Genomic DNA, 16321 nt, shown 5'->3' on the forward strand with positions numbered 1-16321 from the left:
ATAGTTTGAGAAGAATTGGAGTCAGTTCTTCTTTAAATGTCTGGTAGAATTCAGCAGTGAATCCATCTGGTCCTGGGCTTTTCTTTGTTGGGAGGGCCTTTATTACTGTTTCAATTTCTGTCTCAGTTATGGGTCTGTTTAGGTGTTCGATGTCTTCCTGGTTCAATTTAGGCAGGTTGCATGTGTCCAGGAATCTATCCATTTCTGATAGGTTTCCCTGTTTGCTGGCATACAAGTCCTTGTAGTAATTTCTGATGATTCTTTTTATTTCTGTGGTGTCTGTTGTTACGTTTCCTTTTTCATCTCTGATTTTATTGATTTGGGTCTTTTCTTTTTTTAGTTAGTTGGGCCAATGGGGTGTCAATTTTGTTTATTTTTTCAAAAAACCAGCTCCTCGTTTGGCTGATTTTTTGTAATGTTTTTTTGGATTCAATCCTGTTGATTTCTTCTCTGTTTTTAATTATTTCTCTTCTCCTACTAGATTTGGGTCTGGTTTGCTGTAGGTTTTCTAGATCCTTGAGGTGAATTGAAAGCTCATCTATTTGGTGTCTTTCCAATTTCTTGATGTAGGCACCTATTGATATAAACTTTCCTCTTAACACTGCTTTTGCTGCGTCCCATAAGTTTTGGTATGTTGTGCTGTTATCCTCATTTACTTCCAGAAAATTTTTGATTTCTCTTTTAATTTCTTCTATGACCCATTGTTCATTCAGGAGCATGTTGTTCAATCTCCATGTGTTTGTGTATGCTCTAGGGATTCCTGAGTTGCTGATTTCCAACTTCATTCCTTTATGGTCTGAGAAGCTGCATGGTATGATTCTAATTCTTTTGAATTTGCTGAGACTTGCTTTATGGCCTAGTATGTGGTCAATCCTAGAGAAGGTTCCATGTACTGCTGAGAAGAATGTAAAATCTTTAGCTGTAGGATTGAAAGTTCTGTATATATCTGTTAGATCCATTTGGGCTATAGTGTCGTTTAAATCTACTGTATCCTTGTTGATCTTCTGTCCTGTTGATCTGTCTATTTCTGAGAGTGGAGTGTTGAAGTCCCCCAGTACTATTGTATTGGGGTCTAAGTCTCCCTTTAAGTCCGTTAACAAATCTTTTAGATAAACCGGTGCCCTGTAGTTAGGTGCATATACATTGATAATTGTTATATCTTCTTGTTGTATTGATCCCTTAATCATTATATAGTGTCCTTCTTTGTCACTCTTAACAGTTTTTGTTGTAAAGTTTATGTTGTCCAATATTAAGATGGCTACACCCGCTCTTTTTTCATTTCTGTTGGCATGGTATATCTTTTTCCAGCCTTTCACTTTCAGTCTGTATGGATCTTTGTTGGAAAGATGTGTTTCTTGTAAGCAGCAAATATATGGGTTTTGTTCCTTAACCCAATCAGCCAATCGGTGTCTTTTAACTGGACAGTTCAGGCCATTCACGTTCAATGTGACTAATGATAAGTGGTAACTTTGCCCTGCCATTTGCCAAAGATAAGTTCTAATATATGCTTTGAATTTTCTGTGATCTTTTGCTGTGAGGTTTCCTTCCTTTACCTTCTTTCATATTGATGACCGTGTTTCTGTGTTTCTGTGTGTAACACATCTTTAAGCATCTGTTGCAGGGCTGGACGAGTGGCAACAAATTCTTTCAATTTCTGTTTGCTATGAAAAGTCTTTATTTCACCTTCATTCACAAATGATAGCTTTGCAGGATATAATATTCTGGGCTGGCAGTTGTTCTCTCTTAGTACCTGGGCTATATCTCGCCATTCCCTCCTAGCTTGTATGGTTTCTGATGAGAAGTCAGCTGTGAGTCTGATTGGAGATCCTCTGAGAGTAATTTGACATTTCTCTCTTGCACATTTTAGGATCTTTTCTTTATGTTTCACTGTGGAGAGTTTAATTACAACGTGTCGTGGTGAGGATCTCTTTTGGTCGTGTTTATTAGGGGTTCTGTGAGCTTCCTGTACTAGGATTTCTCTGTCCTCCAAACCTGGAAAATTTTCTGCTAATATCTCACTAAAAAGGCCTTCTAATCCTTTCTCCCTCTCCATGCCTTCAGGAACTCCTAGAACCCGAATGTTGGGTTTTTTAATAGTATCCTGAAGATTCCTGACAATATGTTTTAGATTTCTAATTTCCTTTTCTTTTCTTTGGTCTGACTGTATCCTTTCCTGTTCTCTGTCTTCTAAGTCCGATATTCTCTCTTCTGCTTCACCCATTCTGTCTGTAAGGCTCTCTATTGTGTTTTTCATTTGATCTATTAAATTCTTCACTTCATTATGATTTCTCGTCACTATCACAGTTTCCTGTTGTACTAGTTGTTTTGTTTCATTTTGATTCCTCCTTAATATTTCATTTTCACGAGAGAGATTTTCTATCTTGTCCATTAAGGATTTCTGTAGTTCAAGAATTTGTTTTTGAGAACTTCTTAATGTTCTTATCAATTTTTTGAGATCTGCTTCTTGCATTTCTTCTATCTCATCATCTTCATAATCTTGAATTGGGGTGTCTTTTTCATTTGGGGGTGTCATGGTGACTTCCTTGTTTCTATTATCTCGGTTTTTGTGTTTGTTATTTGGCATATTGGAGATATTTGGTTTCTTCACTGTGGTGCTTTTTCTTGTTATACTATGACTCTAGATTAAGTGGACTGTCTGTTTTTTATGGAGCCTTAGAGGCTTGAGATGGGTGTGGCCTGAGAGCTCTGTTTGGTGTACCAAAGGTGACACTCCCAGGTTAGGCGTGGTAGATCTCTCTCTCTCTCTTTCTTTTTTTGATTCAAAAGGGAAGTAATTCCACACAGCTGAAGGAAGTCGGAGGTAGTTAGCAGGCAAATGATATACCCACAGGAGCCAGAGATCAGAAGCTCTTTCCCAAGGACCACACAGGGAATCTGTTCGGCCCTCAGAGTGGGCTCAGATTCTCCTTCAGTCTCCCACTGGGTTGCCAAAGTTACGGAGTTGTAGCGTCTCTGGAGAGTACTCACGTGAATTCCGTGAGTTCTCTCCCCCACCGTCTCTGTTTTCACAGTCTCAGTTCAGTAGCACCACAAATTTACTAGGTCCTAATCTCCTGTTAATTCGCCCTGCCCAGAGTCAGGTTTTTCTGCTAGGCTCAGGGCCGGTGCAGACCTGAGGTCGCTCTGCTTATGACGTATGTCCAAGATGGCGCCTGCTCTTTGTCTTGCTCGCCCTTGAGAGGTGAGCGGAGAGAGAAAAACCCGTGTCCGTACCAGTCACCTTTTTCTCTCTCTCTCTCTCTCTCTTCCAGTTAGCCTGGTGAACTTTCCCCCCCGGGGGTCGTTCCCTCTAGTCTCCTCTCTCCGCTTGCCTGCCAGTGTCTCGGGCTATTGAGGTTCGGCTCACCTCACGTTCCAGCGCTGGTGTGTTGAGTCTGCCGCTGGTGTCCCGAACTGTGGGCTCCCACGCGCTCCACGCAGGTCCACTGTGAATCACGCGTTCCAGAAGAGTTTATTCTGCTGTTTCCTCCCCTACTCTTCCTTGAACCTGCAGTATCTCCACTTTTATTAAACTGTCTCTCTCCGGACTATCAGTGTGCTCCCTTCCTATTCCGCCATCTTGCGCTGTCTCAAAATCTTTACTTAATGCATACTAAACTGATCTTCTGTAAAAAAAAAAAATTATCAATTCCCAACTTGACTCTCACTGGGATTAAACATGACAATAGGTCTGATCTGATTTCATCATCATTTTAAAAATCATCTATTATTTTTCACTTTATGTTTCTGTGTGGGAGCAAACTGTTGAAATCCTTACTTAATGTATACTAAGCTGATCTTCTGTATATTAAGATAATTGAAAATGAATCTTGATGTGAATGGAAGGGGAGAGGGAGTGGGAAAGGGGAGGGTTGTGGGTGGGAGGGATGGTATGGGGGGGAAGCCATTGTAATCCATGAGTCGTACTTTGGAAATTTATATTCATTAAATAAAAGTTAAAAAAAATGTGCTTGCAAATGGTCTTACTAAGTGGCAGCTGAGGGTGAAAGCAGGAAGGAGAAAATGTGGGTGAACACGGCATGAGTTCACCATGGGACAAGACCAAGCCTCTTCTGCACCTTGACCCCATCATTTGCACAGTGCATTGTGGGAGCTCTGTAGAGGGGCAGCCATCTCATCTAATAAGTATGGCGGGGAAGAATGAGACCCTTCGCAAAGAAGGGACCTGAGTCCCAGATGCATCAGGCGAAGGAAGAGGGAAGGGTATCCCGAGTCCGGGGCAGCAGGAGCAAAGGCCTGGAGACTTCCTGGAGCCTCTGCAGAGCTGGACTTCATCAGCGCATCCGCAGTGGGGTAGGGAAGATGGGAGGGGTAGTTAGCGTTGGCAGCCATGTGGTACAGGGCATCTTCTGATTTCTGCCCACGCTTGGACTTCATCCTGCCAACAATGGGAAGCCACCAGATGATTTGCAGGCAGCAATGACGTGAGGTCAGTTTGAAGTAGATCATTGGTGAGTGTGAGGGGGGCTGAAGTGGCTTTTCTGGTGCTCCAGGCCTCCAGAAGTGGCAGCGGGGATGGGGACAAACAGGAGGGAGGGGCGATCAGGAACTGTCCAGCTGGCAAAATCGGCGGGGGTGGGGGCTGCTGGCTGGCTGGCTTCCCGGGGGAGCTGGGGCTTGAGGGCTGCGTGGCTGGCTGTGCCTCTGTGCCTGGAGCAGGAATGGGAGCCAAGGCTGCAGCTGGGCAAGACGACACACCCAAGCTCGTTCATGGCGAGTTGGAGGTTACAGGCAACACCTTACGGGATGAAATCCTTTTCCATATTCTCCACTGAAGATAACCAGTGTATGTCACACTTGAGAATGATGTTCATTTTATCATTTTTTTAAAAATGCAGATTTGGTCACATGAAGGAACTAGTTTCTATTCTCCAGAAAATGATGGCCTGTGATTTTGTTCCCTCCCCAAGTGGGATCAGTGAAGAATGGCTGGGATGTCAAATTGCCCCCATGTGATGGGCGTGACATCAGGCAGGCTGCTTGTCCACGGAGCATTTGCAAGTCCTTAAGGCTTTGTCTCTGTTTTCGGCATCTGATTTGCCGCGACACTGTTTTGGTGCCCCTCTGGCCTCAGCTCAGCTTTTCAGAGACTTGCCCGGGGCAGAGATGAATGCGGTCATCTTCCTAGAACACAAGTACGTTTCCTAGAAAAAGAGCAGCGGGGAACACCATGACCAGGATTGCCTCATGCTCTCGGGACCGTGTACTCACCGCTCCGGTCACTTGAGACACGAAACCAAAACCCGGATCCAGAAAGCAAAGAGAGCCAGAGGAATGTCACTGCTCAGGGCTGCCTTGAAGCTTACCACAAAGACGGTGGTGAAAAAAAAATGGGGCTCACAAATGCAGTTGTAGAAAGTCCAAGTGAGCTTGTTAGCAGCCTCACTGGTGCTTCTCCCAGCGATCATCTCTGGTGAGGCGCAGAATCCATCTACCTGTTAAAGGCTTCCCTTCAAGTGGGCCTCGCTCCTGGAGGCATCCTGGAATCACTCGGGGAGCTTTAAGAACAGTGCTGGGACTCGCCTGTGGCAGTCTGGTGCTGTGGGGTATAGCCTGCGCAGCGGGATACATAGATACATATTTTTGTCTCCCCTGATGATGTTCATGTGTGGCCAGAGTGAGCAATGCATTTGAGCCACACTACTGAGGCTTCTCCCAGTAGAAAGTTTAAATGTCTACTTGGCGAAAAGTCCAAAACTGAATTCACAAGATCTGCAAATACTCGAGTTAGGGCAAAAGGAAGAAAAAGATGCTTCCATGCTCTTACCAGATTCATGGCTCTGTTGAGCCCACTAAGCAGCCAGTTGGCCCACTGGCAGTCCCGCGAAGCCCAGTGTGGACGTTCGGAGATGTGCACCGACCTGGTGTAAATTCGCCCATGAGCTGAGCCGAAATGGAACTTTCACAGGTCAGATGCCGTATTGGCACTCGGTACCTGTTTCAGTGTGTATTGACAACTTGCTGGTGCTTAGCACCATTCTCGATGCTTTACGTTGGCAATTTTGTTACTCCCCCACACAATCCCAGCTCACAGAGCGGCGCTTGCAGGCAAAGAGGGGGTCATTAAGTTAGCCAAGTAGAACTGGGATTTGAACCCAGAGCCCTGGAGCCTACACTTTTAACCCCTACACTACCTAGCCTCTCCCTTCGCTGCCAAGACCCTAAGGAGAGGAGGAGAGGTGGTAACTTTAATGCCTCCATCCTGGGGGTTCCAGCAGACACTGTGGGCATGCCAGGGAGATGTGGAGGAGCTGGACTCCCCAGGACCCCACAGGCATGTAAGGAAAGGTAAAGCAAGGACACACGGAATGCCACCAAGAAGCAGAGCAGGAGAAGTGTCACGAGACGCACAAGTGAGCATGGGTGAGGGCTCGAAGCAGGAGGCCTTTCTTGGTCAGGCAAAGCTCCTTGGAAAAGGCAGCCTTAGAGAATTCCTTGGAACCTAGCATGGGGGAGAGGTGTGATGGCAGCCAAAGGACCGGAGGACGAAGGCTGGGCTGTTGCTGCCCTTGCCCCACCCTACCTGTGCCCCTTCTGACAGCCCTATTGACAGCTGCAGCTAAGCATGGAGAAAGTCTTTTTCTTTCTTGTTTTAAAGATTTATTTGTCTGAAAGAGCGACAAAGAGCTTCCATACACTAGTTCTCTTCCCCCAGAGGCCTACAACAGCCAGGGTTGGGCCAGAACAAAGGCAGGAAGCACAGACTCCACCCAGGCCTCCCACGTGGGTGCAGGGGCCCAAGTACTTGGCCGTCCTCTGCTGCTTTCCCAGGCCATTAGCAGGGAGCTGGATCAGAAGTGGAGCAGCCAGGACTTGAACAGGCGCCCATATGGGATGCAGGTGTCAAGAATGGTAGCTTAACCCCCTGTGCCACAATGGCAGCCCCTGAGAGGCCTCTTGTTACCTGTTGTTGGAAGATTGGGGCATGTTATTCCTTTGGAGAATTTTGAATCTTAAGGAAGAATAAAGGGAAAATAGGAGGGACTTCAAAAAGTTGGTGGGAAATGGAATTAAAATTAAAAAGTAAGCTTATGATGCCCCAAAATCTCTGCATAGTATCTTCATAATGTGCATTTCTCTAAACTTTTTGAGGATCCCTCTTAAGTTTGAATCATATTATGAGTATGACAATAGTCACATTTCCAAGTACCAGGTTGCTCACCCCATATCCCAATAGAAGGAACTGGGTGGGCCACAGTTCTCTTGATCCTTATAACCCACTCTAAACCAAAGGACTAGATGGGCCATCTCTAACTTCTTTCCTTTCCTTGGGGCTCACTGTTTGAGTTGCCACAACAGTTGCCTATTAACTAACTGCCATCCTTCCTCTAGCTACCCACCCACCCATCAATTCCACATATATGTGACAACCACTGTGCTAAAAACTGTCCATGTCTGTCTGTGCCCCTCAGCAGAACAAGTCTAGTTCTATCCCGATGTGTTGGGTCAGATGATTATTCCCAATTCTTCACTTTTTTCTTTCTGTGACTTTATAGTACCTCTCAGTAGAATAGAAAAAGTATATTTCCGTCCCCATTGACTTTTTTTGATCAATGAAGTGCTAGCGTATGTGACACAAGTAAAGGGTTTCAGAGTTCTAAATGCTTTGCTTGCGCCCTTGAGCTGCTGCCACCTGTTAGGAGATGAACATACCCTGAATAGCTGCTGCTCCCCGGATGAAGAGGTAATGGGAATAGATGTGCCCCAGGCTGCCATCCAGATGCAAAATCATAGCCAACCCACAGACCCCTGACCAAGAAAAATAGCTGAAAAAGGAATGGACTCTAGGGAATTGGGAGGTTCTTGTTATACAGCATTTTTTAGTAATAGCTGACTGATATACCCAAATAAGGACTAGACCAACCAAGCAGAAGGGGCCCTCCACATACCTCCCCATACCATTTTTGTAAACTATGAAAATTCTAAACTTTTTGGTGCACACGTCCCAGCCCCAGGGTGGTCTGCTCTGCTCTGCTTTTCACTTTGAGAGCTGCAGCCAACTGGAAAAGCTGTGGCGAGCAACATCGCCACTGGATGGCCAACTCCTTTTGGACATCAGCTACTTGCTGACTGCCAGGAGCATCTCTTCGTCGTGTAGGGAGGAAATGGCCTTACCAAAGTTCAGTTAACACACACACAGACACACGAAGAAAGACAAAGTTCATTTAACACAAAGACCAAAGGACAATAGAATAATTAGAAGTCTTATTGAATGGTACTATTGCTGATGCAGAATCAAAGTTTTCTAACTTCATAAAATCAGGGAACCTTTGAAGGGCTTTGAGTAGAACACTGATATGACGGAACAGTGGCGTGTGGCTGAGACACTCAGCAAAGGGGCTAAAGAAAGTGGGCTTCGCAGTCAGACCCAATCACCTGCCCGGTATTTACCATTTACCGGCTGGGTGATTTGGGAAATGCTACAAAATGCTCCTGAGTTCCAGTTTCATCTACAGACCAGGAATAACATGCAAGGGTTAAATAAGCAGTGTGCATAAACACCTAATAGTGTCTGGCACACTGATAATAATTATTATCAGTGAGAGGGAGGCAGAATTCATTCTGTGTCTCATTTTTGCGAGTCAGGAGGAGGTAAACGGGTTCTAAGTTCTGAGAAAGTACGTCTCGTCCCGACAAGACCCCAGGAAGTGTTTGAGAAGCTTGAGGCGTCTTCACGGTTGGCAGAGAATTGATCCATCTATAAGAAGACACGTGGGCTTCCATTCGGCCTTTTTCTCTAATCCCTCCATAGAAGGGAGTCCACGTCAGAAGGGCCTCTGTGTCCAAGTCTCAAGTAAACAAAAATGATCAATAAAAGAAGTCTTCAAAAAGTTAATGAAAAATGTGTATTATACATGGAGCTGAACTTTTTTTGCACCAAACACTTACTGCATTTCCATTTTCTCGTGAGCTCTTTCAAGTACCCTTGTTTGTATATCCGATTCTGGTATCGAAGGCCTGCCTGAAAGACAATCACAGCTCTCCATCCCTTCAATAGACTGGTTCCCTTGCAACCCCCTCCTCCCGCCCCTCTGCCAATACCCAGTAACAGCTCCTCTTCCTTTGGTGAGTTCAATAAACCGCCCTTATGATGGATTCAAGTTTATTTACTTTGGACTGACACTGTGGCATAGTGGGCTAAGCCTCTGCCTGTGGCACTGACATCCCATATGGGCACTGGTTCATGTCCAGGCTTCTGTACTTCTGATCCAGCTCTCTGCTGTGGCCTGGGAAAGCAGCAAAAGATGTCCCAAGTGCTTGGACCCCTGCACCCGTGTGGGAGACCTGGAAGAAGCTCCTGGCTTCAGATTGGTCCAGCTCCAGGCATTGAGGCCATTTGGGGAGTGAACTAGTGGATGGAAGACCTCTCTCCCTCTCTGTCTGTAACTCCACCTCTCACATAAAAATCTTTTCTTTAAAAAAGTTTACTTGCTTTAAGGCTGTAATTTATTGTATGTAGAAGCAGGTTTCCATTGTTCAGCTGACACACTTTGTTATCTGCAGGAGTTGTTGCAGTACCAGGGGTTGGGATGGCCTAAGTGATGACTCTTGCCATTGAAATGGGAACATTTATTTTACTTAATAACTTCTCACTTAACAGCAGGGCACTTGGGGAAAACGTGAAGTGGGGTGTATTTCAGTTGTGGTGTTGGAATTCAACACGTGTTCCGAGAGTGAATGGTGGAGGAAAGGCCCAGGAGGAAGGCGTTTCAAGATGGAGAAAGAAGGCTACTCCCTAAGGAGGGGCACACATAGACTGTTCCTTCTTCTCTTCCCGCTTCTGCAGTTCAGCCTCTCAGAGGCTGCCCAGAAGGCATCCGCTCATTTGGTCCTTTTAAATCCCAGGGTATGGGATCTAGAAATCGGCAGTCTTTGATTTCCGTAGTTGCTTTAAAAACATTAAAACGATTAATCCACCTGTAAGCCACACCATGCTACTTTCCCTCATGGACCAGACCAGTCCTCAAGAACTGGATTATGTGGTTGGAGGCCTATGTGAAAATGTGGGTGTTTCTTGGGAAAGATCCCTTCCAATGGGTTCCTTTTGCATTATCATTTTGGCACTAATTAGTTCCCTGAGTGGTGGGCTCTCCTCTGACCCACTGTCTGGAGGGTGAAGCTTAGCCTGGAAAAGTGTGTGAGGGTGAAAAGGTAGAAGAGACCATTTATAGGTACTGGATTCTTGGGCCTGCGGAAGGAGTCCATGGGCGGCCACCACAAGAGAAAAAGGTGCCAAAAATGAATGATCTCATTAGTTTCACTGGAGTTGGCCTTTATTGTTGCATTGAATGTTGTTTAGAATGTGTTATCCCTTGGCTGGAGATTAAACACAGGATTATAAAGAATTTTTCATTGCAGTAATGTTTGTCGTGATGTAATTTGAATTCTTTTTTAATAAGCAAGCACGGCCCTTATAAATTCGAAGTCCAATGCTGGCTCTTGCCTGTGGCAGACCCTGTTGGCTGTCGACTCAGCAGCCATGTCATCTCCTTTGTCTGGCATGAATAGAACCCTGCTTTTTGCTCAGATATTGTATACTGGGTATTTCAAGACACTCACCAGTCCCACAGGATGAATCTTGAGTAATTAAAGGCAATCAGATTAATTCTTCTTGCTGATGATTTGGGAAAGAATGATTTGACAGAGTTCTGGCCAATGGACATAAAGGAAAATCTTCCAGAAAATGGTTTTCTTTACTCAGAGAGGCATAGGGAAAAGCTAGTTTTTGTGCCCTTGTCTATGGCTGGGTGAAGGAATGATAGTGGGACCTGCTGCAGCCATTTCACAACCTTGGGGGTACAAGCATGTGGACCAATGCCACATGCTGACGATGGCAGAGCAGAAAGAAACGGGGTTCTTAATGATGCCATTGGACTTTGTATTGAACTTACCCTAGAACTCCCTTCCTCTGAACTTTTTACATGAGGGGATAAAGGGTCTTGCTGCTTAAGTCTACAATATGATTTCCTACAGCATGGGCATGCCTGGGAGCTAGTAAGAAATGCAGAATCTCAGCCTGCCCTAGGGCTATGAAGTCAGAATCTGAATTTTATCAAGAGTGTAGAAAGCACTGCTTAAAGCTGTTTCTGATTTAGATGGTGTTGGCAGCTAGAAAGCAAACTGATAGCCTGTCTTACAAATTGATGGCAAAGATCCTGTTTTCGTATCACTACCAAGAAAAGGATGCAAGGAAAAACAATAGTGTCTCTATTTATGCAATTCTTCAGAAAAGTTCTCTCTCTAAACTGTTCTATTTCCAAATCGAGAGGAAACAACTCAGAATCACTTAATACAGGCTCTTTTCTCCTACTCTTCAGAGTGTAGTAAAATGGTTCTTAAGCTCACTGAAAATGCAGGCTACACATCTACCTCTTGAGTCGACAAGCCTAGCTAAACAAAGACACAAGGGGCAAGAAATGGAAAGAGAAAAAAGGCACCAATAAAACAAGACCTCAAAAGTGTTGACTTGGTTTAGATGAATGAGACATCTCAAATTTCCTCATAAATGAGCTACTCAAGAGTAATTATGATGCCTGTCCAGATTGCAAACATGTTAATAACACAAAATGAAAATAATTCTGCACCATAAGAAAAAACAAGATACTCTCACGGTATTGCTATTCCTGAAAAAACTGCTCGAGTTTCTTTTTTTATATATAGAAAGCTTTTATTTAATAAATATAAGTCTCAAAAATACAACTTTTGGATTATAGCTTCCCCCCATAACCACCCTCCCACTTGCAAAACATCCCGTCTCCTACTCCCTCTCCCATCCCATTCTTCATTGAGATTCATTTTTAATTATCTTTATATACAGAAGATCAACTCTATACTAAGTACAGATTTCAACAGTTTGCACCCACACAAACACACAAAGTGCAAAGTACTATTTGAAGACTAGTTTTACTGTTAATTCTCATATTACAACACATTAAGGACAGAGGTCCTACATGGGGAGCAAGTGCACAGTAACTCCTGTTGATTTAACAATTGACACTCTTATTTATGATGTCAGTAATCACCCAAGGCTCTTGTCATGAGATGCCAAGGCTATGGAAGCCTCTTGAGTCCACAAACTCCGACCTTATTTAGACAAGGCCATAATCAAAGTGGAAGTTCTCTCCTCCCTTCAGAGAAAGGTACCTCCTTCTTTGATGGCCTCTTCTTTCTGCCAGGATCTCACTCACAGAGATCTTTCATTTAGGTCATTTTTTGACACAGTGTCTTGGCTTTCCATGCCCGAGATACTCTCATGGGCTCTTCAGCCAGATCCAAATGCCTTAAGGGCTGATTCTGAGGCCAGGGTGCTGTATAGGGCATTTGTCATTCTATGAGTCTGCTGTGTATCCCGCTTCCTGTGTTGCATTGTTCTCTCCTTTTTAATTCTATCAAGTATTATTAGCAGACAATTGTCTTATTTATGTGATCCCTTTGACACTTAATCCTGTCTTTATGATCAGTTATGAACTTAAACTGATCACTTTAACTAGTAAGATGGCATTGGTACCTGCCAACTTAATGGGATTTGGAGTCCCTTGGCAAGTTTCTAGCTTTATCCTTAGGGATAAGTCCGAGAGAGCATGGGCCAAACTGTACATCTCCTCTCTCTCTTATTTCCACTCTTATTTTTAATAGGGATCGATTTTCAATTGGATTTAAATACCTAAGAATAATTCTGTGTTAATTAAAGAGTTCAACCATGGGGTCTGGCGCTGTGGCCTAGTGGGTAAAGCTGCTATCTGCAGTGCCAGCATCCCTTATGGGTGCCAGTTCGAGTCCTGGCTGCTCCACTTCTGATCCATCTCTCTGCTATGGCCTGGGAAAGCAGTAGAATATGGCCCAAGTCCTTGGGCCCTGCATCCACATGGGAGACCCAGAAGAAACTCCTGGCTCCTGGCTTTGGATTGGCACAGCTCCAGCCACTGTGGTCATCTGGAGAGTGAACCAGCAGATGGAAGACCTCTCTCTCTCTCTCTCTCTCTCTCTGCCTCTGCCTCTGCCTCTCTGTAATTCTGCCTTTCAAATAAATAAATAAATCTTTTAAAAAAGAGTTCAACCAATGTTATTCAGTAGAAAAAGAAAATACTAAAAAGAATAAATCTGTTCCTTGACAGGACAAGGGCTGATCAAGTCATTGCTTCTCATAGTGTCAGTTTCACTTCTACAGGTTTCCTTTTAGGTGCTCAGTTGTCACCAATCAGGGAGAACATATGATATTTGTCCCTTTGAGACTGGCTTACTTCATTCAGCATGATGTTTTCCAGATTCCTCCATTTTGTTGCTGTGTAGTATTCCACAGAGTACATATCCCATAATTTTTTTATCTAGTCTTCTGTTGAAGGGCATTTAGGGTGATTCCAGGTTTTAGCTATTGTGAATTGAGCTGCAATTAGCATGGAGGTACAGATAACTCTTTTATTTGCCAATTTAATTTCCCTTGGGTAAATTCCAAGGAGTGGGATGGCTGGGTCGTGTGGTAGGGCTATATTCAGATTTTTGAGGTATCTCCAAACTGTCTTCCATAGTGGCTTTACCAGTTTGCATTCCCACCAACAGTGGATTAGTGTGCCTTTTCCACCACACCCTGGCCAGCATCTGTTGTTTGTTGATTTCTGTATGAAAGCCATTCTAACCAGGGTGAGGTGAAACCTCACTGTGGTTTTGATTTGCATTTCCCTGATCGCTAGTGATCCTGAACATTTTTTCGTGTGTCTGTTGGCCGTTTGGATTTCCTCTTTTGAAAAATGTCTGTTTAGGTCCTTGGACCATCTCTTAAGTGGGTTGTTTGTTTCGTTGTGGAGTTTCTTGATCTCTTTGTAGATTCTGGTTATTAATCCTTTATCAGTTGTATAACTTGCAAATATTTTCTCCCATTCTGTTGGTTGCCTCTTCACTTTCCTGTTTCTTTTGCAGTACAGAAACTTCTCAATTTGATGTAATCCCATTTGTTAATTTTGGCTTTGGCTGTCTGTGCCTCTGGGGTCTGTTCCAAGAAGTCTTTGCCTGTGCCTATATCTTGCAGAGTTTTTCCAATGTTCTCTAATAATTTGATGGTGTCAGTTCATAGATTTAGATATTTAATCCATGTGGAGTGGTTTTTTGTGTAAGGTGTAAGGTAGGGGTCTTGCTTCATACTTCTGCATGTGGAAATCAAGTTTTCTCAGACCATTTGTTGAATAGACCGTCCTTGCTCCAGGAATTGGTTTTTGCTCTTTGATCAAACATAAGTTGGTTGTAGATGTTTGGATTGATTTCTGGTGTTTCTATTCTGTTCCACTGGTCTATCCATCTGTTTCTGTACCAGTACCATGCTGTTTTGATTATAAATGCCCTGTAGTATATCTTGAAATCTGGTATTGTGATGCCTCTGGCTCTGTTTTTGTTGTATAAGACTGCTTTAGCTATTCAAGGTCTCCTGTACCTCCATATGAATTTCAGCAGCATTTTTTCCAGATCTGAGAAGAATGTCTTTGGTATTTTGATTGGTATCTGTAAATTGCTTTTGGAAGAATGGACATTTTGATACTATTGATTCTTCCAACTCATGAACATGGAAGATTTTTCCATTTTTCTGTATCTTCTATTTCTTTCTTTAAAGTTTTGCAGTTCTCATCATACAGATCTTTGATATCCTTGGTTAAGTTTATTCCAGGTGATTGATTTTTTTGTAGCTATTGAGAATGGGATTGATCTTAGAAGTTCTCTCTCAGCCGTGGCATTGCCTGTGTATACAAAGGCTGTTGATTTTTGTGCATTGATTTTATATCCTGCTACTTTACCAACTCTTCTATGAGTTCCAATAGTCTCTTAGTGGAGTTCTTTGGATCCCCTAAATAAAGAATCATATCATTTGCAAACAGGGATAGTTTGACTTCTTCCTTCCCAATTTGTATCCCATTGATTTCTTTTTCTTGCCTGATGGCTCTGGCTAAAACTTCCAGTACTATATTGAATAGCAATGGTGAGAATGGGCATCCCTGACTAGTACTATATCTCAATGGGAATGCTTCCAACTTTTCCCCATTCAATAGGATGCTGGCCATGGGTTTGTCCTAAATTGCCTTGATTGTGTTGAGGAATGTTCCTTCTATACCCAATTTGCCTGGAGTTTTCATCATGAAAGGGTGTTGTATTTTATCAAATGCTTTCTCTGCATCTATTGAGATAATCATATGGGTTTTCTTCTGCAGTTTGTTAATGTGGTGTATCACATTAATTGATTTGTGAATGTTGAACCATCCCTGCATACCAGAGATAAACCCCACTTGGTCTGGGTAGATGATCTTTCTGATGTGTTGTTGGATTCTATTGGCCAGAATTTTATTTGAGGATTTTTGTGTCTATGTTCACCGGGGAAACTGGTCTGTAATTCTCTTTCTCTGCTGCATCGTTTTCAGGTTTAGGAATTAAGGTGATGCTGGCTTCATAGAAAGAATTTGGTAGGATTCCCTCTCTTTAAATTGTTTTTGAATAGCTTGAGTAAATTGGAGTTAGTTCTTCTTTAAATGCCTGGTAGAATTCAGCAGTGAATCCATCTGGTCCTGGGCTTTTCTTTGTTGGGAGGGCCTTTATTACTGATTCAATTTCTGACTTGGTTATGGGTCTGTTTAGGTTTTCTATGTATTCATGGTTCAATTTAGGTAGGTTGTATGTGTCCAGGAATCTATTCATTTCTGATAGATTTCCCAGTCTGTTGGCATACAACTCTTTGTAGTAATTTCTGATGACTCTTTTTCTGTGAAGTCTATTGTTACAATCCTCTTTTAATCTCTAATTTTATTCATTTGGGTATTTCTCTCCCTCTCTCTCTCTTTTTTTTTTTTTTGGTAAGTTGTTCTAATGTTGTGTCAATTTTGTTTATATTTTCAAAAAACCAGCTGTTCATTTTACTGATCTTTTTTTATTGTGTTTTTGGTTTCAATTTTGTTGATTTCTTCTCTAATTTTAATTATTTCTTTTCTCCTACTAGTTTTGGGTTGGTTTGCTGTAGTTTTTCTATATCCTTGAGTTGCATTGATAGCTCATTTATTTGGTGCCTTTCCAATTTCTTGATGTAGGCACCTGTTGCTATAAACTTTCCTCTTAACACTGCTTTTGCTGTATCCCATAAATTTTGATATGTTGTATTGCCATCTTCATTTGCTTCCAGAAAGTTTTTGATTTCTCTTTTGATTTCTTCTATGAACCACTGTTTATTCAGGAGCTTGTTGTTCAGTCTCCATGTGTTTGCATATGCTCTAGGGATTCCTGAGTTGCTAATTTCCAACTTCATTCTATTGTGGTCCAAGAAAATGCATGG

The sequence above is a fragment of the Oryctolagus cuniculus genome, chromosome X (genome assembly GCF_051225735.1).
Source record: "Oryctolagus cuniculus isolate XC-2025 breed Fujian yellow rabbit chromosome X, ASM5122573v1, whole genome shotgun sequence".
Lineage (NCBI taxonomy): Eukaryota > Metazoa > Chordata > Mammalia > Lagomorpha > Leporidae > Oryctolagus > Oryctolagus cuniculus.